General features: G+C 35.1%; 1 protein-coding gene and 1 long non-coding RNA gene across 4 annotated transcripts in view; one reads left to right on the top strand and one right to left on the bottom strand.

Annotated features, from left to right (window-relative positions):
• Positions 1-106: 106 nt before the first annotated feature.
• The window catches only part of LOC131434579 (activated Cdc42 kinase Ack), a 53,647-nt gene continuing 28,307 nt past the window's right edge, over positions 107-25,446 (top strand). Inside the window, exons 1-2 of one of the 3 annotated variants that reach the window (XM_058601421.1) lie at positions 107-516; positions 591-713. The gene's annotated coding sequence lies outside the window, so the exon portion shown is untranslated. Of the gene's footprint in view, positions 714-24,118; positions 24,365-25,446 lie in introns of those variants that run through there. The other 2 variants (XM_058601420.1, XM_058601422.1) reach the window with 2 other exon arrangements.
• LOC131434580 (uncharacterized) lies at positions 3,903-13,097 on the bottom strand. Its single transcript, XR_009230358.1, has 2 exons — positions 12,728-13,097; positions 3,903-4,353 (listed from the first exon to the last, which is right to left on the bottom strand). It is a non-coding gene; the product is annotated as an uncharacterized LOC131434580 (long non-coding RNA).

Here is a 25,446-nt window from a genome sequence, read left to right as displayed (position 1 = left end):
ATATCAAGTGATATCAGCCCTAATGTGAACATGGTATAAGGTCCCCATTAAATTTTTGTGACTGTGTAGATTTTTGGAAAAATGACCTGGCAACTCTGATCGTCATCGTCGTCGTATTCGTGACTTGGTCGAGTGCGAAGAGGACTTGTTTCTCTTCTACTTTGCGAACGTTTCAGCCATAGTTAACTTTGTCAATTATTGAAAAAAATGAACAATAACGATACAAATTCAGGTGGTTGACTCCGCGACGTTTGTTGATAAAGTGAAATGTGTGAATCAACGGAAATTTCATCCACAGGATGATGCGTAATCACAGTAAGAAGAAAACATCGTTACCTCCGAAGTGAAGTTTGGGAGTGGTGGATAAGCTTTGAAAACTTAGTTCCTGCTGGCAAAAAAAAACGAATTACATCGTAAAATTGAATGCAAATACATGTCTGTTTTATGTAATGAGTTAACTAGTAGAGAGCAGCTTCAATCAACAAATCGACTAGTACTGATAACGATGGAAGTGAGGTAAACGTGGAAGGCCACATGTGTCCAGTTTATCTTTTCTAGAATGTCTTAACATCATTCATCGCAATTGATAGCACTAAGCTGCCGCAGGGTTCTGATAAAAAATCAAGCTGGTCGGATAGGATCGAAATCAACGCAGACCAGCAACATACCGTCGAAGAATCATTAAACTACCTTCGAAGAAAGCGATAAAAAAGGTAACCAACAAACATCTGCTCTGCTTCTGAAACATTCATCAGTCTCGTCATTCCGTCTCTTCGGTTGTTCTCTTTGCAAAACTGCAAAATTGCACCTGTTCTTACTGAAATTTGCTGTCTTTTTGGATTAAATATTCGTGAAGCATTTTTTCTGATTTGCCATGAAATGTCATGGTAGGAACAAATGTATGCTAATGCAATATTCTCTTCCAGCATAATATCATAGGACCATAACAGTGTTGTTTATTCAGGTCAAACAGTGTAAAGTAGTAGAAAAAGAAAACTTTGTTTCTTCTATAATCTATTTCGATATACTGCAGAAAATTGGTTTTGAGAGTTCAACAGGTCCATGTATAAAGACATTGTCACTAATTTTCGTTTTTCAACAATCTTTCAAAGAAAACGGGTTTAAGTAGCAATTAAGCAGAGGAAAAAAAATTCAAATTCAAATAAAATGTTTTTGTTGTTTTTCTCAAAGAATCAAAGACATCATTGAAAAAATGTGAAAATTCGATGATTTTTTGTATAAGGATTTTATGGAGAAATTCGATAGTCCTACGACTCTATCTACTTCATTGACTATTACTGAGCCATTACTGCAGTTTCCAATAAAAATCGAAAGCTTGAGGTTTCAACTTGAAAATTTTGCAAAGAGTAAGGTGTCAAATATCAAATCAATCCGGCGGTAAATCGTGAATAAAAAGAAAACGAAGGGAAACTGTCATTTGCAGTTAGGACCTTTTGCCGAGGGACTATCGAATTGTGCAATACAATATTTAATTCGAAGAAGAGGGGTTTCGGGGGTCGGGTATTAGGTTTTTTTACCGTCAGTGCTAACCTCAATCGAATGAACACATTTTGACAGTTTAGCAGTGCTGTTTGTGAACAGCGATTTTTTTGTTTGTCTGTTAACAATTTGAATGAGACCATTTTAAGTCCATATCGCGTGGCATAATTCCATATTTGTCAGCTTGCACAAGTCGGAAATGTTCAAATATACTGGGCAGTTTTCAATTACACGCTTGATGACAATACGTGGATAATGTTTTTTTTTCATATGTATAAGGTTCTATAGTCAGGGGTCGTTTAAGGGGCGGGTAGGGTCTAACACTTTTAAACAATCATTTGTTATTTTCTTTATATTTTCTTATAGTAAAACAATTTAAGAATATTCTGTGAAATTTTCAAGCCCATTGGAATGAAACTCTGGAAGTTATGGACCTTTATCTATGGCTATCTCATTCTACGAAGAAGCAAGAGCTCGGCGCATAGGCGCACAAGCTTTCTACTTCGATTGACTTTAAAACTTGACACAACATTCTTGAAATGTTTCATTATAATAAATTATAAAAGGAAAAATATGATTTTATTTGTTTACTTCTGATTAGTCTGCGCTGAGATACAGTGGACACCGCAAATCATGATTTTTAAGAAGCGTCCTCAAAAATATCTCTTCACCGACTTATTTCTCAATATTTTTCCAAGAAAGAATTACAAAATGTTATTCGAATGATGCTTTTTATCATGCAAAACATTTGAATTTATTTTGTTGAACGACAATTCTGGAAAAAAAAATTCGTAAAAATGATGATTTTTTTCATCGTATCACTTATTACATAGAGTGATCAGTTCTACCGCAGAATTCGGTCTTAGCAAGTTCCAGAGTTTACTGAATTTGGGACGGTTTCGGGAGTATGATTAGTTTAATTTAAAAAAAAAAGTCTGAGTAATACTTTGGTTATTGTGAATTCCAAATAACTAACTAGAAGTGGAAAAGTCTTGGAATTACATTCTTTTGTGGAATTTGACATTTCTGTTTCAACAGAGACGATGTTTTCTCTAAACAAATGGTTACCCAGTTACTCAACTCGCTCAGTGAAGCGTCTGAAACCGATACGCAGGTGAGCTGAACTCAGTGATGATGAAGTACGGAGTTGATTATTGCCAGCCCCGGCTACAGGTATTAGCTATGTTTTTATTTTTCAAATTTCTACTCTTTTTCCCAGTGACCTTTGTCGCAATCGGGCCGTCATCGGACAACTCTACACTACAGATGGCCGGATAAGCATTTTTTCAAACCCGTGCATTATGTATCGCTAGCGCAAAAGAGTGAAGAGATACCAAACAAGGCATTATTGAGCCGATATCATCCTGATAGCGTAATAAAGAACATCGGACTATATGTTTTGCTTCGATTATAAAGGTTTTAACCTTAAGGTAATTCGCCTTTTTGGGCCAGAAAAACTTTGACTCTATGTTTGGGGGTGGGAATTGAAACCAGCCGCATGAAAAGCATCGACTAACCTATCACGCTATACCCTTATCTTGTTATCTCTTTACTCTTTTGCATTAGCGATATACAACCCGGGTAGATGTTAATAACAAAGATCAAAATAAAAACAAATTTTACCTTCATATCTTACCTTGATGTTTTTGTGCTATTATAGCGACACATGATATTCTCTTGATATTTCATCGAAGGTATCAAGAAATAGCACAATATCTATTTAGTGACAAAATTAGTTATTATATCTTATTTCATTATTGATGAAATATTCCAAGTTCACTAACAATTGAACCAGTAGTTCTATCTTCAAACAAAATACTATTGAATAAACTGTATCAGAATCAGATAAGAGAAATGATTATGGTATTATTTTATTATGAATGCTAGAATATCAAATAATTGAAAAAATCGTCTTCTATAATTCTTTCTTTGATATTACAATCATAGAATTTTATACCTTGTTGCTATTTTCTCATGCAGACTTCGTTATGATTTTTGATATTTCAACTCTTATTTCAAACAAAATAATGTTAATTTCTACCATTGAGATGTTTGGTTTTAGTAATGAAATTTGTTATTGGTTTACAAATCACTTCTACCCAGGAATGTAATCGTCAATCTTGCTCATAAGCTTTCGTGCTCGGTTCGTCCGATGTTTGAATTTTATTATGATATGGCTCCAGACAGTGGTGAAGGCTGAATCAAGGTGAATAATACAGGTGGAATGGAAAAGCTAGTTTCGGGTGGAATTGGTTGTGATAAAGATTTTTTTTTTCGGTGGTTAGCATATTACTGATTAAAGTTTACATTCGCATCTTTAGTCAGTAATATGCTAACTACTGTGAAAAAAGTAGCTACTGGAAATAGCAAAAAAAAAATTGTAGACATATATTGACATCTCATTTGTGGAGTCGCCATGTTATTCTGCGACATAACTTTTTCTTTACTTCTGCACACTTCGGCTACTGAAATAAGACTGCTTTATTCGAAATTAACCTGCTTTACAATTACCCTGCCTTCACCTGTTGACGATCTGCAGTGTGCTGATACTCGTGCGATGGTGTAGAATCCGATGATCGCATTCGATACTAATAATGCCGAGTCGGTCGGTGAATCCGTTACCGTTGTTACCATTCTGACACTTCGATGCAATTGTTGAAGTTCGGGCAACAACATCGTTAACTTGCGGATTACATAGAAAACAATATCTTCACTTCGACTCTGAGCAGCAACATCGCAGTAAAATATAGTTTGTGAATTGTACAACATTTCTGTTACCGCGACACCGCGAACTGGAAGCGAATACACCTATTTCCATTTCACCCTTAGATTTCACTCCAATTTATGTAGCTACTGAAAATAAGAGAAAAACTGAATCCCTTTGATAGTACGCTGATATAGGCATTTTGTCGAGTATTTTATAACAAATTCTATCTGCTTATGATATGATAGTTTGATGTCCCAGATGACGTTAGAAAGCAGAAGATATCAAATGTCAAAAAATACATGATTTGGCCATGTGAACAACGAGCACCCGATTTCGTGACAACCGGGACGGGCAGGTATACATGAAGAAATACCTCCAAAAGTGTCTACCTACACTTATAAGGTCACACAATGCACAGTGAGGAAAAACGATCAAAAACGCGACTTTGCTCAATAATTTTATAAAAACATGAGCAAATATTTTCAAAATTAGTATTTCTTATGTAAATTTTTCTGTAGAATCGATTTATGATAGTTAGAAGATCCGCAAAATTCACTATCATGCCCGTTTTGCTCCAATTCCTCTTTTTTCTGACTTTACTTTGAAAACTAACTGTGAAACTCAGGAAAAAATTCAATTCCACCAATCGGAAGGTATTCCTAACATGCTCATAAGTTAGATAAATGGATTGTTTTAAATAAGATTGACCGCAAACAACTGTATTCTCATTTAGGGGTTAGCCAAATTTTGTGCTAGGGCACATAACCGTTTTCATTATTTTTACGTTTCGTCTTTGACTCATCAGTGCAGAGCAGCTCAAATTGAACTGCTTAGTGCTAAACTCGGCAGTCCAATTTGAACCGCTAAGCAGACGTAAAGTTTCTGCTACTTACAGAACACTTTTTGTTTTGCAACGGAGTGCAATGTCTTTTCTGACGTGCCGAACGAAAACGTGTTTTCGACTATTTCTGACCGATGCAGGTATGGTCATTTAGGGGTTAGCCAAATTTTGTGCTAGGGCACATAACCGTTTTCATTATTTTTACGTTTCGTCTTTGACTCATCACTTTGACCCCTAAATGACCATACCTGCATCGGCCAGAAACAGTCGAAAACACGTTTTCGTTCGGCACGTCAGAAAAGACATTGCACTCCGTTGCAAAACAAAAAGTGTTCTGTAAGTAGCAGAAACTTTACGTCTGCTTAGCGGTTCAAATTGGACTGCCGAGTTTAGCACTAAGCAGTTCAATTTGAACTGCTCTGCACTGATGAGTCAAAGACGAAACGTAAAAATAATGAAAACTGTATTCTGTTTAACCCCCAGTCATCTTCTTCCGTGAATTTACAGAAAAAAAGTTCTACTGATCGGTGTTTGAACCAATTTTGGTTAAACAAGACAGTTCTATGTTTCGCATATAACCTCGAATAATAATTTACAGATAGTGTTCATGATCGCATGCTTCATGCTACATCGTTTTACCCCGATTTTCCGACAAATATAATTTTATGTTGAATTCAGTTTTATAATCCCGAAGCAGATCCAATATGACCTATCAATATTGGTTCATATTACTTGCAAATCATCTATGATCCAATTAAACACAATGAGAATGACAGTACAAGTCTGTTTAACCCGTTTTACCCCAATTTAATTCATAAGTAGTATTTCTGGTTGAACTTTCTTTCATATATTGAAAGCAGTCTGATTGCGGTTGATGAAAATCGATTGATATTACGAAAAAAAGACCTGAAAATAGGATTACAAATGAATTCAATGACCGCACGAATCTTGTTATACCATTTTACCCCAATTTATTTCATAAGTCGTATTTCTGGTTAAACTTTCTTTCGCATACCAAAAGCAGACTGATTGCGGTTAATGAAAATCGATTGATATTACGAATAAAGACCTGAAAATTGGATTACAAATTAATTCAATGACCGCACGAATCTTGTTATACCGTTTTACCCCAATTTATTTCATAAGTCGTATTTCTGGTTAAACTTTCTTTCGCATACCGAAAGCAGGCTGATTGCGGTTAATGAAAATCGATTGTTATTACGAAGAAAGACCCGAAAATAGGATTACAAATGAATTCAATGACCGCACGAATCTTGTTATACCGTTTTACCCCAATTTATTTCATAAGTCGTTTTTCTGGTTAAACTTTCTTTCACATACCGAAAGCAGGCTGATTGCGGTTAATGAAAATCGATTTATATTACGAATAAGACCTGGAAATTGGATTACAAATGAATATGTACTCCAGCAGTAATTGATATTAGTTCTTGATATTAGTGTATCGACAATTAATATGTTTTTACTTTTCACAATTTCTGATTGATTCATGTATGAATTCGAGTTACTTCGGTATGACGTATAGTTGAACTATTCTAGATGTGTTGAAACTCAAATTTGAATTGAACCAAACTCCGTACGTGCTTAGTCGGGTTGCCTTTTGAAGTTTACAAACTGTTAGTGTTACGTTAGCTAATAGTGATTGCCTCCCACGGATTGTTACTTCCGTGTAAGCTACTAAAAATAGCGATGACGCTGTAACATTCCTGATGCTCGAAATGTTACGATTTTTTCACGTGCACGATTGTTTACTAAACCCAATATGTATTTTTCGAACACGTGCCTTCCGTTTTATGTTTAAATTATTTGTCGGTACTGATGAACGACAAAACAATATTAGTTTATAGGTCAAAGTTACACTTTTCACGCTTTGATATGTTTGATTCTTTCGAAGCTGTCATATATTTTTATGCAATGAGATGCAGCATAGAAAAAATACTTAATAGAATAGCTAAAATAGACAGACAACCGTCTAGAAGTACCCACACGAATAAAACAGAATTGGATTCGATCGAAGGAATGCACTACCATTGCAGCGGCTTCGCTGGTAATGTCGTTAGCAGCGTGTTTCTATATACGGTTGCGATATCTGACTGTGTGCAAGATTTATTCAGCCTACTAGGAACTTGTAATGCGCGTCTAGTCAACAGTGTGTAGATAAACACAGCCAGTTGACATTTTATCCGACTAGCTGTCGAAAGGTGTCGGTAAGTATAGTCGCCATACTGGGGACGGATAAATCGCAATTTATGGAAGCAAAACAACTCGTAGGTTTACATTTAGGTGAAAGTTTGTAAAGTTGGTCTTATGTTCCGAATATCTCTAGCCGATTTTCAGTATGCACAGCAAGTTTATGTTTTGGAATGGTTCGAATACATTGCGAAATGCATTCGGAATAATAGGGATATATTCATAAAAGTAGTCCTGCTGTGACAGACATCTAATAATCAGTAGAGCGTGTTGTCATATTTTAATTTTCATGCTCTCTGTGAAATGTTTCATGATTTTTTCCTAAATTTCATTTGCGTATACTTTTTTTTGCCTCGAATTTTACATAAGTAATAGTTCATGACTGAAAACGACAATTTACATCATTAGTTTACTGTTTTAACTCTATCCTTCCTTTGGAGAAGGGCCTTAGCAAAAATTCATTAAAAATTTTCAAAAAGCTATATCTCATAAACGGTTTGTTAGATTGATTTGGTGTTACAATGTTTCAGGTAACTATTGGGACTATATGTAGAAAGTATACACTGTGTAAACCATTGTGTTTTTATTTTCTTCTAAAAATAAAACCTCAAAATTAATTTTCTCAAAAAAGGTTTTTTTTTCAGCTACAACATGCTGACAACAGATGAAGTTTATTGCACTATAGCTCAGGATGAAGAAATAAATAACCGAAAAGTCTTTAGAATACAAATTTGATTATTGGTCCATTTTTCCATGTTTTCCGACATGATTTTGTGAAAGAATGCAACATTTTCAATCGTAATGGTGTCAAGATACAGCGAATTAAAATTAACAACTAGTAGAAATTTAGAACTTTTAGTCATTTTCGAATTTTTCTCGACTCTTATCAACTTATAAGCCTTGTTTCTATAAGAGTAGATAACTTTCTACTTCTATGGTTTAAGTAATTCTGTAATATCATAAATTTGTATGGTAAAATAATATACATTACTCGACTTTTGAATTACCCCACAATACATTGTGTGTACACAATACAGTACACAATTATTACCATGACATTCCATACAGACCATTGCAAAAAGTGCTAAGAAACACGAGCACACAATTTACATTTTCACAAAACCAGATCTACGACCATTGTCATTACAAAAACAACAACTAAACTACAAAACACAACCACACATTATAAGGACAATTTTACACAGTGGCGTCTCGTCCCCATGTACACCTCGTGCACTGCACAACCGCCTCAAATTGAAGTAATTAACTACAGCCCCATCCTCATTCAATTATTTTTTTATATTCTCTATTTATTCGATGAAAACATGTCGGAAGGCACCGAATATAAAATAATGAGCAATTTTATCCACAGCACAATATGCACAATATGCTTCCTAAGCTGCAGCCAAAAGATGTTTTCATATTGCATTAGCGTGGCGCAGTGAATTGGAGCACTTTGCCTTGTGCACCGAAATTGCGTGTATTTATACACATCTTGTATACATCCAACTTAAAATTTCATGTCTCACTTATCGCTGTGTTAGTGTCTTTTCTGAACATATTTAAGAAAAAAAGGAATCACTTAACTTAGCTCTGAGATTTGTTACGTTTGGCTCTGTCAGAATCTGTATGTACGCCTTCATGAGAAGCTTCAGTGGATTGTGCTTATGTCAGTTGAAAACGAATTACTGTCTTAGTTTCAACGTCGAAGCGGTTTTATTGATGAAGTTATTGACCAGTGGCGTCTTTTAAGTAAAGACTGTCCCATAAAGTATGGATGCACTTTGATTTCGCTGTAAATAATTCACAAGTGTTAGATATTCAAATTTAATTCGATATACTGATAATATTAGACTACAACAGAATATTATTCTCAATATTTGCTACTTAGCCATTGTAGACTAGCTGGCGAACCTTCTTGCGAACCTTCCTCATTAAATTCCGTACAGACTTCTTGGCGACAAGTTTTGACACTTTTTTCCAATCTTTTTCGAACTGTTGAATGGTTTCGGCTGCCGAGGCATGTTTCCTAAGATGTGCCTTCGTTAATGCCCAAAATTCCTCAATTGGTCGAAGTTGTGGGCAATTTGGTGGATTCATGTCTTTTGGGACGAAAGTGACATTTTTGGTAGTATACCATTCTACCGTTGATTTCGAGTAGTGGCAAGAAGCAAGATCTGGCCAGAAGACAACAGGATCCTTGTGGCTTCGAATCATTTTTATATTTATTTATATTTCGCTGTTCATTGAAGCAGTGGTGATGAAGGGTTTCGAAATCTTACCGCAGCTACAAATTGCTTGCCAGACCATAGCTTTCTTACCAAATTTTTCGACTTCAATCGATGTCTCGGACTGGTTTAACACTTGCCCTTCTCGCACCGTATAATATTGTGGTCCCGGCAAGGATTTGTAATCGAGTTTCACGTAGGTTTCGTCGTCCATGATTATGCAGTTTAAATTTCCAGCAAGAATCGTAATGTACAGCTTTCGAACCCTCGGCCTGATCGATGCCTCTTGTTTGGTTGTTTCTGCTTCTTATAGGTTCGAAGATTCAAATGTTCTTTAGCACAAAGAACATTTGACTTCGAAGTGCCCACTTTTTTGGCCACATCCCGTACTGAAACCTCCTTCTTTTGCTCGAACGCCTTCAGTATACGTTTATCTAACTGAGGGTTAGCATGACCTTTTTTCGACCTGTTTTCGGTTTATCCTCAAAGGTGTTATCCTCACCGAACTTCCTGATTGCATTTCCCACGGCTTTTTCACTTATTCCTTCCATTTTTGCTATCTTTCTCAGTGACAGTCCGCGTTCTGTGCACCATTTGTACACAATTTTTCAACAATGTTCTGCTGAAAGTCTACGCAAACAAGAAGAAACAAACTAATGTAAACGGATAAACAACTGCACAAGTGGTTAGAGAAGAGTGTAAACAACAGGACGCAGCCATAAAAATTAACAATTCTAATTAACAATAATAATTCTGAACCATTGCGAAATGGCAACGGTTTTTGGTTGCGTCCATACTTTCTGGGACAGTCTTTATCTGTTGTCGCTGAGTTAGTTTCTTTTCCGTGCACATCAGTTACTGCACAGGTTCAAGAAGAGAAAGAATTACTCAGCTCAGCTCTGAGATTTATTTGTTTAATAAAATATCCCATCCGAAAGTATATCGTTATCTCATCGTATTGAAAAAACACAAGCGAATCTCTATTCCACAATCTTTAGTTTGCACTTCTTCACTTACAACGAACTGTTACATCTGCTATCATACCACATAAGCAGTGCACAACTAGTCAATTTTGTCACGAGACGCCACTGATTTCATACAATCTATTTGAATCAGCACAAACAAAACAGTGACCAAGTGGGCACCATAGCCTAGGAACGTACGTGTGTTGATTAAAAATAGAAGCTTATAGAAGCAAATCTTATCAAGGGTCCAGTGTAGAACTGAAGCAAGGGACTGCTGCCACTGTGACTACTTACAAAAAAAAATGAATAATAATCTTAATTTCATGAGAAGAAAGGGCCTTAATCATCATAGTGATAATGGTTTGCATTCCGTGTATCGTCAGTATGGTACAAAAATAATCTTTTTTAATTTTCTAAAGCTATAGGGTATAAATGCTTTAACAGCTTAAAACAAGTCCCTAAGAAAAATTTTAGCTAAATTCGACAAGGGCGGTCCTGGATTTCAAACAAGAATATTCATCACGGGAGGAAAAATTTTAAATTTGAAAACTCATCATGTGAGATTTCTGAGATCGAAATTTGTTTCAAATACCAAATATATTAGAAATCCATGAAACGTCATAGATTTTGCATTATTTCAAAAATTTTCGCTAAACCGAACATAGATAAATGATACTGTCAAAGTTTGAAGATTTTCAATTAAAAAAAAATGCGGTGTGAGATTTCCGAAAACAGAAATTTGTTGTTACAAAAAGAAGTGTTGAAAAAATCGAGTCTGGGGCTTGGCCAATTTCGAAACAAGCTAGTTCTGGGGCCACACATCACATACGAAATGTTTATCACAGATCAAAACTGTCTAAAAGACATTCATGGGGCTCATTCAGCAGATTGGAAATTGAACACCGTTCTAATTGAAACCGAGCAATTTCGATGGGCAATGTATGTTGGAAAAGTTTCTAGAGCAGTATAAAAAGAAGTCTATGTCGTGTCGCCGTCAAAGGGAAATATTTACTGAAATAAAAGCAATACTCTGTATGATGAACAAGCTTTTTGTAGCTAAAAAAATATTTTAATCTTATTGAACTGACACATTCATAGCAGTAATAAAGGGTGATTATTTTGCTGGTATCTTTTTGGCAACACTGTTGTTGACAGATCACGCGTGAATCGTGGAAAACTTGGTCAGTTTGGTCTATAATTTAATCATGAATGGGCGCTAGAAAAGTTTGAGAAAGATTCAATTTTTATCGAAAAATTGTGTTTAGCGACAAAACTTATTTCTGGTTGAATGGATACGTGAACAAGCAAAATTGCCGCATCTGGAGTGAAAACCTTGCGCATGGGCCATCTAAAGCGGAACCTCGGCCAACATTACAATGAAATCTTTTTCAAACATTAAATTATATTTATCGTTCTATCGATTCCAATAAAGATTTCATCAATTTTCTCAAATATTTTGAATTTAATTTTTTTAAATCAAATCCTATAGCACTTCAAAATCATCCTTTATATGTTCCGTGAAAACCGAATGTAAAACTAGTCGAATCAATATGTTTCCAAAACAAGTTTCATGCTCGTTACGAAAACGCTTGAAAATATTTATTTATCATGTAACAATTGTGAAACATGGATTTTTTAACAAGTTAATTTTGCTATACTCAATAAGTGAGTAACCGAACAATCATTTTTTAATATGTAAATGTTTTGTAATGATTTAAAGCAAATGGTGTCTACGCGCTAAAAAATACACACTAGTTTATGAGTAGTCACGCACCCAATTTCTATTAATTCTTTTCGATACAATTAGTTTTATTTGATTGTTTATTAGAATATGTTTGTGTATGTATATTTTTTATTGATTATTTGTTTTGTGTTTTATACAATGTTGGTTTACATTTTAAGCGATGAACCAACATTGACATCTTTGATAATTGTTTGTTAGTAATATCTCGTACAATCTAAACTACAAAATCGTATAACTAAAGCGATTAGTGATGTGAAGAAATTTGTAAGAACGGTTCAGATTTTTTACACACTCGCTTCAGTACGGTCATGTCTCTGACATTATCAATCTGCTTTTTCTGTATTAATGATAGATAATAACTTGAAAAAAAATACGAGGTTTAATCACCTTTTTTTTGAAAAAAATTACAAGAATCTTACTTTTAGCATTTCAATTTTTTTAATATAAAAATAACGAACAAGAAATTCGTCCCATTTTTTATTTTTTTCCATATAAATTCTTTCTTTAAGCGAATAGTGTACATACATCACTTACACTGGGTAGACAATGTTATGTTTATTTTTGTCATGTTTTATTACTCGTTTACTACCTACTAAGGCGTCATCGATTCTGCTATTTTTTCTGCTCAGTTTCAGTACGTCGTCGTCACGAGGTCGCCTTACGAGTCTGCACAGGCGAGTTCCATCGTCGCTCATTCAACTGTTGGTGACAGTACCGAGGGTAAATTGTATTATCTTCGAGGGATTCACAGAAAGGGAAGCAAAAAAGGGCACAATCTTTAATTCTTCACTTTCTGGAGAGTTACTCTGTGCTCATTAACTTATCACTAGCAGGGTAACACAACTTATGCCCAATGGTTACAATTTGGGATGGTCTGCCTAGTTGAATGCGTTTAAAACCGGAAGCGCTCTCGAATGCAACTGAGTTGACGATGTGAGGGTTCGTGAAGCCGTACAGCACTCAAGTTTCAAATGAAGGCGGATGTGATGCGAGAATTTATTATTTATTTACGTTTCAAACTCGGCAAGAGCGAACGTAACATCGTGCCAATGTGCAATTTTGTGGCATCTTCTATAATTCATGGCAGTATATTTAATGTAACTGATGAATATTGAATTGGATGTGTTGCTCTCCATGAGTTTTTCATAGATTGCATGCAAAATTATTCCACTCAATTACTGCTAGTTACTTATATTACAAAAAAGAGTCATATTTATTACCTAACTGAAGGAATTGGGCCGTTGTAATCTTGTACCAATTAAATGTGTGTCACCCATTCGTTCAAATCGCTAACATTTCCTCGAAAAATCTCGGCAGATTGGTTCCGAACAAACCACCCATTTGATCATTATTCGTATAAAAGACGTACGCTTTCGTGATTTACTTCAAGGCAAAGGTGTGTTGGCGATTTTCACCGACTTGCCAAGGTACTGCCGAGAGTATGAAGCAAGAAAAAAACTCAGTAGCGTCGTAAGGGACAGAGCCGGTACGGAGGGTAGTAGTATCCATTCGAAATTTTCAAATGCCTTCGTTTGTCCACGAGAGGAGAGGGGGGGGGGGTTTGTTCCAAATCTACGTGATCTCTAATTTTTTTTTATTGAACTGCGAAATTTAGTCAACTCAGCCAGAAAAATGTTTCATCAGCTTAGCTTTACTTAGATTCGAAAAAATGCGAAAGTACAACTTTGCGAAAAATACACCAGGATGAAGGTGAGCATCTCTTACTCGTTAAATTGTTAATTTAATCTACTTTTCGAAGAAACCCCATTTTCTGTACCATCGTTTGAGAATCATTGTATCTCATTGCCACTTGTGTATCTGTAATAACTAAGAATTCATAGCACCACCCGGTGATCGACTTTTAAAGCTGAGAACGAGACAGAATAAACGATATAACGTACTTCTAACACAAATTGTCTGATGTTGCATTCGTTATATGACATGTGGTCTCATCTTATTGAACAACAAAATTTGTCTAGACCACTTACCGGATTGGTGTGAATAAGAGGAAAACGCAAACAGTTCTTAGGAATCGATTTGTTGCTCTTAAAACAGGAATAGATTAATTAGGTTTTTCCGATGGTTAACCGTTTGATGATATTCTCAAAAGCTAGGGAATAGCAGAATATCAATGAAAAAAAAAAACAATTACATCTAGTGGTCGCATCTCGCTGAAGTAGTTGAATATACTTGTGCCGATTTGATGAAATTTCAATGAAAACAAAATATCACAGTTCTTTATTCGATACTCATTAATTCTAGAACTGTGTTGCAGGCAACCAGGCTTCGCATACTCTGAGTAAATAACTGTGTGTGTGTGTTTATGTGTGTATGATGCAAATGAAAGGTCTTATGATCCCATAGCCTGCTATTGAGTTTCATTTGGATCCGACTTCCGGCTCTGGAGTTGTAGGGTAAAACGTGATAATTAAGTAAAAAAGTGAAGAATTTTCTCGGAAACGGCTTGACTGATTTTTACAAACTAAGATTCAAATGAAAGATCTTCTTTGGAATTTTCTTAAACATTTAATCCGGATCCGACGGACGCGATAAGTGGAAAATTTCATGAGTGTTTTTTTACAAACGATGATCAAAAACAGGTACAAATCCCATAAAACTGGCTGATCAATTCTTCTAATTTTCAAAACTTGTTAGTTTGTAGGTATATAAACTTAGTTCGGCCCTACTGGTCTTTCGTTTCCTGTTTCGGAACAACCAGAAGAAGTGAAGAAAAACTAAAAGTAAAACTCAATTCGATTTCTCAGCGATGCTTGAACCGATTCTCACGAATCTTGATTTAAATTAAAGCTCACATTAGCTCCAAAGCTACTGTAAATTTTTTTGCGGTTCCATGAGAGCGATGCGGTTAGAGTGCGATGAGTGTAAAAGCTTTCGAACCGTCATTTCAAATAACAATAAAACCAGTACGCATCGGTACGTGCTGGCATGGAAGAAGAAAACACAACACGCCTTTAAGAATGATGCACACAACGTGCTTTTTTGTTCAATTTCATACACTCTATAAAGAAAACGAAAACCAACACCGAAGTTCGGGTTTAAAAACACAACCATCAGCACCGTAAACACAATCGCGTTGAATAATCTAGAATCATGGTGTGGCTACGAATGTCTGCTACTGGTAAAACACGGTACTGCGGTTGGGCAAATTCTTAGCTATTTTGCGACAAGCACGACCGAAAGAATAAAAGAATGTCAATGAATTGATCTCTGCACCCAGGCCCGGAGGACCGAGTCTCAGTTTGTAAAATTTGTGTGCACTCGCTTTTCTCGGATTTTCTCAACCTTAGATCAAATAAAAGATCTAAAGATGCTTTATAAAATTTCATAATTTCAAGGTCATCCGACGTCCGGTTCCGGAATTACAGGGAATCACTATCTTCAGATAGAGCGTGACCAATTTTCACAAACTTAGTTCTTATTGTCCCACATAAAACTCTAGAATTTCATCCGGACACGGCTTTCGGTACCGGAATTACAGGGTGAAGAGTGTTAAAAATTCTATATCGTCACTCAATGTGTCGTAGCAAAAAACGTAAAAAATCTCTAAACTGGGCTCGAAACCAGGCTTCCCAGCAGTACTGCTTTTCAATGACATCCGCCACGAGATAGCATGAACTGTCGGAGCGCAAAGTCGAAAGCCCAGTCTACAATATGTGTGAAGCATACGCCGAACTGTAATGGCAACAGCGCTCGCATGCCTAAATGAATGCTGTCACTGAGACAGTTTGTACTCGCCAGATTGATGAGAGTATTCTATCCGGAGAGTAGTCAAACCGAACGGGCTGTTTGTATCCTGTTTCTTTCTGTTCGCTCATTCGCATAAAATGTTACGGAGACAGCCTTTGAAAATCGAAGACATCCTTTGATTTTAAGGGCATTACTGTTACGAAGGGCTGTCGCAAGCCGGCTGTCTCATCAATGTCTCTTGAAGCAATGAACCGGCTGTTTCTGGAGACGAGCCGTGGGTCATAGTGCGCTCGCACTATTTCGGCTGCCTCAATGAAATGGTACTAGTACATACGATTGCGTTGTTGGGATTACCTTTGCAGGAAACTTTAGTAACGTTTCATTACAATACCATTGTGAAATAAAGAAATTGTTTTAGATTTATATATACTGTCGGCGAAGGCAATGAATTTTAATAACTAACGAATATTAAAAGATAAACACTGAGTTTTGTGTAACGGCTCATATGTATATATGAATTTCTAAAGTATTGATCCTTACTGCTTCCTTCTTATTCCTAAAGAAACAGATACACTTCCATTCATTAACAATACTCCGAAAATGTCTTATGCACCCTTATTCTGAATAATGACGTTTGATTTTTGGATCGAATCGTAGCTACTTTTCACAACTAATTAATTATGTAGTGTATTTAACGTTACTCCACCAATAGTCGGCACACTTTGGTACCCGTGCCTCACCGATTTCGTTGAAACTATAGAATATGATACTCTGAACCCAAATAAGATGTTTGGTGCACTTTGAATAGTTTTCGACCATAAAATTGAATGGGCAACTTTTATGTTTATATGTGAACATGTGCTTTCAGATTTTCGCTAAAAGTGTTTTAAAAAGAAAAATATAATGAAACCATTATTTTTCCCAAAAGCATCAAATTTTTTGGTTTACCCCAAACTTTGTTACAAATTTAGTATTCTCAATTGTTCTTTTCCACATAGGAATCAATCAACTAATAGCTTAAATTTATTTAAAATAGCTTAAATTTAGTTGTTCATTTAACATTCACATAGGTTTTGCCAGCAGTTGAAGGAATGAGAATATAAAAAACGTTGAGTTCTTAATTTGTTACTACCTTTGAGAACAGATCTTCAATAAACCTCTTTTATTTTCATAAATATCACAAAACTAGAAAAATAAGTTTATAAGTTTTTTTATGGAATTCAGTGCCTATTAATATAGCTTCATTGCGGCTTAAATTGACTTTCCCTTTGCTCTCATTGCAAGTTTCTAAGTACTCCCCGGACCTTGTAATTGAGCTCTTTTTCGTTGAGGTGGTAGATCTTTTAGTACCATCTACACAAATACAGGGTCCGCAACCATGAAGTTGATTGGGGGAGCTCTCAGATAAAAAGTAGTTCAACAGATGGTTGTTTATGTGAAGAAAAGTTAAGAAGAAATTTTCATCGCAAATCATTTAATCATCGCAAATCATTTAATTAAAAGCCTTCCATTTAGTTTCATCCATATTCGACTTCTTGTTTCGAAATTAAGGGATGATCAGTACCAAAACTGGGAATTTAAAAATTTAATTTTTGAATTTTAAATAAATGAAAGACAAATTCGTGTCATATACAGCTCTTAAATTCTGTTTCTCCTAGGATAACTAAAACAATGAGTTTCTTAGGGTCGGAAATGACTGCTACAATATTATTATTATTATTATCATTATTATTATTATTATTATTATTATTATTATTATTATTATTATTATTATTATTATTATTATTATTATTATTATTATTATTATTATTATTATTATTATTATTATTATTATTATTATTATTATTTTCATTATATCTTTTATTTATTCCCGGTTTCAAACTTAATTGTTCACCGGGGATTTACACCTACATTTTTCAGAACATAATTTCTTTTTAGAAAGAAAACTGTTAAATATGTGCAAAGAACTCGGCTCTCAGAAAGTTTGACTATTTAGTTACAATATTTATAGTTCCAAACGTTTGATTTTTTTAAATGCAGACACAAGCTACTAAGGCAATTAGATTTTAGAAAATTTTCGACATTATTAGACTTTTAACTGCGGAAGTCGGATCCGAATTAAATTCAATAGTTCGCTTTGCTATTCACGAATAACTTTCCTTTTCCGTGAGGGCGTGAGAGTCGACTCAAACAGAAAACGAAAAATGTGTACGAGAATTGTAGCGAGCGCATATAAACTGGATGTGCTGTTTGAAATTTCAATGCACCGCATCTTCTTCTGCGTGCGGCTCGTGATTGCAACATCTACATTTCCAGAATTGGATTGAGCGTAAAAGCACATAAAGGAAATGATTGAGATACTTCTAGAAGTTTACATGAAATTGTCCTTTTAACTGTAGATATAAATTTGGGCCTCAGTTACTTTTATAGCAAGTTTTGTGGTAAACAACGACATTAAGTTAAAGAATTCAAAATATACTGACACAAGCTTCTACTTGATGAAAGATACGCTTTAACCGAGTTTTAAATTTTACAATGTAAAGTGACAGTTTCAACGTGTGTAAAAGTCGCGAACTTCTGGTAGCTATGACCAAAATAATGTAATAGTTAATATGCTGTTTCTGGAAATAAGATAATTCTATGCATAACAGGAAGAAAATGATTCAGCAGATTATCAGCACAACCCTATATCATATAAGTAACCGTACTATATCCGATTTTTTTTTGGAATATATTCCAGGGTAATAGAAACACCATACTATTCATATATAGAAGAGAACTTGATATGTATGGAAAGCTTGAGACCACATTACTCAAGAAAGACATTATTACATAACTTGGGGAATTAAAACTTTTTTTCTAAATAAAACAAAATAAACATTCGAATCTGTTACGGGCAACCATGCTGCATTCCACGCTTGGAAACATATTTTTTTGAAGAACCGGAATTTTTCATTCAGTTTTTGCATTCAAAGCTTTGTTGTACGGTACCTGAAAATAAGATGTTTCTGGATGATTTTTGCCTTGCAAATTCCGACTCCAAATTTTTCACTCAAGGTTTTTATTCGATTGGTGGTTCAACGTATAACGAACTTAACGAGCCAGGTTTTGTATGTTTCATTCCTGACTTGAAAGAATTCTTAGTGTCCGTAGTATTGCAGCACTGGCCATGCAAAAATCCCGTAGACTTACAAGTCGACTGCAAAGCTAACGCTAACGAGTATCGAATACGGAATCTTTGATTTGAACATATCTTTCGCTACGAACATTTATTTACCGTTAACATATAAATCTAAAATCTGATTCAATTGGCTTTTACACTCTTATATAAGGAACGATTGCGCCTTTACTATCCTGAAGGAAGAGATAAAGAGGATGAAAATAATGCTCCACGCACATCAGTACGCGCATACACTATGAATGTTACAGCCCACAAACCGACCGCAAACTGCCTGAAAGGAGCACGCCGAACTGACTCAGCTATTAAAAAACATTGCTCTTTAATTAATCGATCTATCAATTCATAGAAGATCGACCAAAATATAAAAATTAACTTTCATTAAAACCAAAGTCCGTTCTTCAATCCGTTTCGTATTAGGAGTTTCGTATATTATTAATTATCAATTATATTGTTATCAATGCCCTACCAACGGTGATTGCTATGCGCAATGATCAACCGCTGCGCAAAGCAATCACCAAAGGCAAAACTAAAACCCACATGCTTGCCTCGAATCTTCATAGCAAACCAAGAGCAACAAATTTGAACCGCACCGGTTACTGTCGCAGACCTGGTCAAGGGAGAGTAATATTTTGCTCTCGACAGAAACAACGCAGTGACTGATACCCGAAGCTTACTGTCGCAACAGCGAGAACTTCATGCTTCTTCGGCTGTCGTGGACCATGACAAAATGTCTTACGATGGAATGAACTGTCGAACGAAGTGAATGACGGCAACGTTGGCTGTACAGAACTATTTGTCTAAGGGCTGTCGTGATGAAACCTATCACAAGGCTGTCATGGAAAGAGTAGCATGACATCCTCAATAATAATGTCGCGCGGCGGTACATTTGGGAAGCCTGCTCGAAACTATTCCAATTGTTAATAATTGTTTTTTTAAAGATATATTTATTAGGGTACAATGCGGTTAGCTCTATGATGCCAAGAGCATTTTCTTATAATTATTTGAACTAGGTTATTTGTATGAATTGTTACAGTTACAGTAATTAGTAGTAATTAGTCATTAGCGGGGTATACAGTAACTCTTCAGATTTGGGTGACAAAAAACAATTCTTGTGATTGAGGGCCCCCAGCTCGATGTCGGCAGTTGTTGGTTGGTTGGGACTTGCGTGTTTTCCAGTTAGCGTTGGTACGTAATGCTGGTGGTTTCATATTAAATTCCTGAATTTCATCTGGATCCGACTTCCGGTTCCAAATCTGATGAATTAAGCGTTAAAAACTTTATATCGCCAACTGAAGCAACGTAGCAAAACAGGGCAAAATCATATTTGTTACTTGCCATATAAACCATCTTCAACTATTCCGGTACTCAGAATACGGTTTCGATAGTATTGGAAATAGTGATCATAAACTGTAAAAAATCTCTCTCAGTTGTCTTCTAGATGGCCAAATCTATATTCACAAACTTATAGATTCAAATGATAAGTATTCATACAGGATTTGTAGATTTTGCGAGATTACGTCCGAACAAAGGCATCATTACACAACTAGGTGAATTAAAACAGGTTATTGTATGTATTTTTTCCATGTCACTTTAGCTCGGAAACTATTAATTACACAAAATAGTGACGAAAAAGAAATTCTAAGAAATCGATTGAGCATATGCTTAGGAAAATTTCGAGTGCTTTTTCAAGAATTAAAAAATTACCCAAAAAATCAAATTAAGAAAATGAAACGTCGCTTTAAATATGTTTTTCATAATTTTATTATAATCTTGAACTTGAAATCCACATTTTATGCTATTTTGATTAAAGTTAATCAAAGAGTGAATAATTTTTGACATTTTCCTGGTTTAAGTTCTTCATAAAAATAGTCATTTAAATAATAGAATAATATAATAAATATTAACGACAGAAATCTGGGTTAGGTATTATTTTTCATTGAATGTAACATAGATCTACACAAATTTATTTGCATAATAATATTAAGTTTACTTCCCATCAATTTTTCTTGTAGCGTAATCTTTAAAACAAAATAAATGTTTACAAACTTAGCACGTAATATTCACTCGCCGCTCTCACACGGCTAATTTGTTTGACTGTATGAATTTATATGTACCGTTTACCTGGCAAGCAGATATATGCTTCTGTGGTTCAATCAATTCACGGACGCTTATTGTTATGTAATGATTTTCGGTTCAAATCCCAGTCGTTACGATTTTATTTTTCATTGATGGCATTGAAAATTAAATTTCAAATCTCTCATAAAATTCTGTTACAGCACGCAGAGAAATGGAGCATGTTCAAAATAACAACACAGTTAGCAGATTTTTATTTTTGTTTTTTTAGTTTGGAAGAAATTATTTTATTCCTAAAAACCAACAAAAAATTATGATTTTAATAAATAAAAGCCTTAATCAAAATAACTAAATTTAAATAAATTTATTTCAGTCTGTAAATTTAAAGCGCTACAATTATAAACTTTATCTAAAATTCGTTCACTCAAAACTAATGTTTCAAATTGAATTGACAATAAAAAATTCGTTGTGTGAAACGCAAATTTAGTTATATTTACAATATATTTCTCTCTGCGTGTATGATGGATGGGTTTGGTTCAAAGACATCATATTCCCGCGGACCCACACGGACTGAAGGATGCGGCCAGAATAGTTATTAACCAACCCCATCTGGAAGACTCGTGCAATATTCAATTCATCGACCACTGCCGATCGTCAGGTGAAAGCTGGATTTTCGAGAATTCGAGATGACATAGTCTAATGATACTTTTCTAGTTTTAAGTTAGTCGTTAACTAAGATTAGAAAATACCCTTGGCATCTTAGAGCTTAAGAAGTGTGCCTAAAAATATATTTCATAATTGAATACAAAAATGCATCATATTATCAAGATATCCAGCACTCACATTTTACGAACTTTTTTGAGAGCACGCGTTTTTCCAAAGCGGTATTTCAATGAGTGCCTATTCGTTTTCCTACAACTTCTTCCTCCACACCATTTTTTGTACAATTAACAATTCCCGATCAACAACAACTAGAAGAAATAGGTGGGAGGAGCTTGAATACTTCAGAATTATTAAAAAATGTTTCAACTGTATCTCATTAGCTTTTCGACACGAATCTTATTAACGTCAATGTGTTGGTCGCAATGACATGATGAATGATAAATGTTTATTTATGGTCAGGTTTAACCTTTAGGTATACTGCCCATGCTTGCATATCAGTCCCATATGGAAAATCGGCATGTCGAGAAAAAGACGATTAAAATTTTATTTTCGAATTTTTTGATTTATTGTGCTACCTAATGCTAAATCGTGGTATTATTACATGTAATATCGGTACTACACCTTTGCTATTCCAATATTGCAACAAATGAAATTATTGATATTAGCACTGAATGGGACTGATATGCGGGTCCTTTGCATATGGGACAGACATAAGTTGATATTTTTTTCACATTTTTCTGAACAAACCATAAACTTTTATTGCAATTTCTGAGAGTATATTAAGGATAGATTGCATTCCTGAAGCTAACTCAATATTGGCGAAAATCGGTATGGGACTGATATGCGAGTATGGGCAGTATACCACCGAGCTGTGGTCCTAATAACAAGTTTGAAAGAAAAATATCTATAAAAGGACGCGTTTTTTCATAATTGACCAAATGGTTTCGTTTGCGTCAATATTTGAATTGTTGAAAAGTGTTTTTCTTTTTTTTAGTATGTAGAGTGCCCGATTGATTTCGTAACACTTTTTATTCGACGCAATTTTTCTACCAATTACAGTTTCCGAGTTATGTTTTGAAGAAATTTTGATGCAAAATACATTCCCCATTTTTTAAATCAGCCTTGAGTTAAATGGTTTATCATACTGTGTACAAAGTTATATCCAAATCGGAGCAATTCAGATTTTGAGAAATTTTGTACTATTATTTTCTGTGGAATTGCTCTTAGTTGAATTATTTCGGGTTTAGTTTTCAATCGTTGCATTCGTTCTTAGTTTGAAAGTTTTTACTCGTTTGGCGTGAAAGGCAATGTTTTGTAGAGTCATGTTCAGTGTTCTGAACAACAAAACAAAGTCTTGGCATTTCAATCCTTTTGTGAATTTTGTCCTTTCTGTTTGAACAGACTTCGCAGCCGATTCTTAGCGTACAGAATCATTCTACTGACACTATGAATCCTTCCAGGTCGGGGCTCGAACATATGACATATGACTGACTTGTAAGACCAGCGTCGTATGAATTGAACAGCCAACCCGGGTTCACTTACAACTAATTGAATAAAATACTTATAGAAATATTATTTATTGAGTTATTTATTGTTATCTCATTTTATTAATAGTTTCATCACAATTTGTTGTGGAAATTCTCTAATCCAGGGAGCAAGAATTATGTTGATATCTTCTTTACAACATGAGATATTCACTGCCAAGCTCTACCCATTCTGCCACAGAACGAATTTTGAAATGGTGCCCCGTATTGTGGGACATACTCTCGTCAAAATAAATTCACTAATTCTTAGTTATAAAAAGCTGATTTGTTACAATCAGCTACGGTAGACTTACGCAATCGAGTTTACATGGAAATTCTTCGTCGCCCTTCACCCAAAAAAATTATATCGTTACAATTGCTCTCGGTTTCGCTCACCTGCTACGTCACTGTTTCATGGTATATTTCGCACACCATCTTGACGCCAACTGTCCGATGCACGCCAACGTACCGTTGTGTAATCTTAATCGATTGAAACTGGACGCCAATATCGAACGGATCATCAGTTGGTTGAATCAATTATTTGTTAGACTGCGAGCAGCATCTTTTTTCATTTGTTTGCTTATGCTGAGGGTTTCGGGCAGGTTGGAGTTATTCAACTGGGATACTATGATTGGTAAATTAGTAAAGTAATTTTTAATTCGTATGCGAGCCAGTGTGTGATAGACAACGATACATGGGTAAAATAGACCATGTGTGTATTCACGGCATCCTTACTAAGCTTAGGCACGTGACTTCGAAACTTGTCTACAGAACGTGTCTTTTCATTGAACACTACACAAGTTCAATGTGGCAGAGTGTTCGTACCGATAGCTGACTAGTTTGTAACACAAGTAGTGGAGTGCAGTGCTCTTTTTTGCAGAACAAAATACCGAATAGATTCAACGTTGCGTGTCATGGAGAAGCATCGAAATATAGTACAATCACTAAGCTATGGAATGAAGAAACCAAGGTTTTAGTTTATTGTTTCAAGTTTATGCCCAAGAATTTAAGCATTAAAAGGTGGTAGGTGTGAATAAAATATATTTTTTTTATATACCTGACATGAACGTCGCCGTAACTGTGCAAACTGTGCGTCGCACAACGGCCCCCAGTTGTAAAAAGTCCCCGAAGATTTTTTTTTATAAATTATTTCAAAGTATGAGCTAGAAAATACCCGCCATAAATTTTGATAGCATATAAATTTGTTTTTACATTTTTATGGGCTCACGTGATTTTTTTTGTAACGCTCTTATTAGTATCTAATAGAAAATGTGTTCGAAATCCCAAGACCGTTGTCATGGCGCTGGACATTGAGCTACGACAATTGACATCTTTTGTGTGTCGCGCAATTAACTTCCACTTAAAAATTATTGTACCATACCAGTTTACTATTTACGAATCATAAAAGGTGATATCCCCAAAGCTGAAACCTTCGTAAACGGAACAAACAAGCATCAGTAAATAAATTTAACTTTACTGTTTTGGTAGTTGCTGTTTTGAACATTAACGTTCTACGTATGATGTTCATTGCTCTGAAAGAAAACATTTCATTTCATGGTAATTACCATTGTTTTATGCGCTTCGGCAACATTCCCTTTTACCTTTTATTTATGTCTGATTATGAAAGCACCCTTATCAACCTAATTGAATTGTTGATGAATAATACCTATTTTATTCACGGATCAGAAGATCTCAAATAGTATATGCATAGTTTGTGTTTATTTTTTAATCCAAGCAGCTAGTGTACTTTCAAAAAAGACTTGATTGGTAAATTAGATTGTTTGGTTATCATGATCAGCATTTTGTAAGGTATGCACATAACAAAATCTAATCATGATGATTGATCAATATAAAGATGTAAATAACATCACTAAGGTAATGTCATTGTGTGGGTGAATGTTTTGGCATACAATTCGCGGATATAAAAACATTGTTTGTAAAATGCCGACTGTCGCTGTGGAATGTTGCATGGATCAGGCCTCCCGTAACCAACAAGCAAACCATGCCACGTCCGCAGTGGCAACCGGCAGAAAAGATTTTGAATTTAAGAACCGGATAAAACATTTGTTTTGGGAGATCCGGCTAAGTTTTTACATTTAAAGATT

The sequence above is a fragment of the Malaya genurostris genome, chromosome 3 (genome assembly GCF_030247185.1).
Source record: "Malaya genurostris strain Urasoe2022 chromosome 3, Malgen_1.1, whole genome shotgun sequence".
NCBI lineage: Eukaryota > Metazoa > Arthropoda > Insecta > Diptera > Culicidae > Malaya > Malaya genurostris.
The sequence above is the reverse complement of the archived record's forward strand: the minus strand, read 5'-3'. Positions and strand labels throughout refer to the sequence as shown.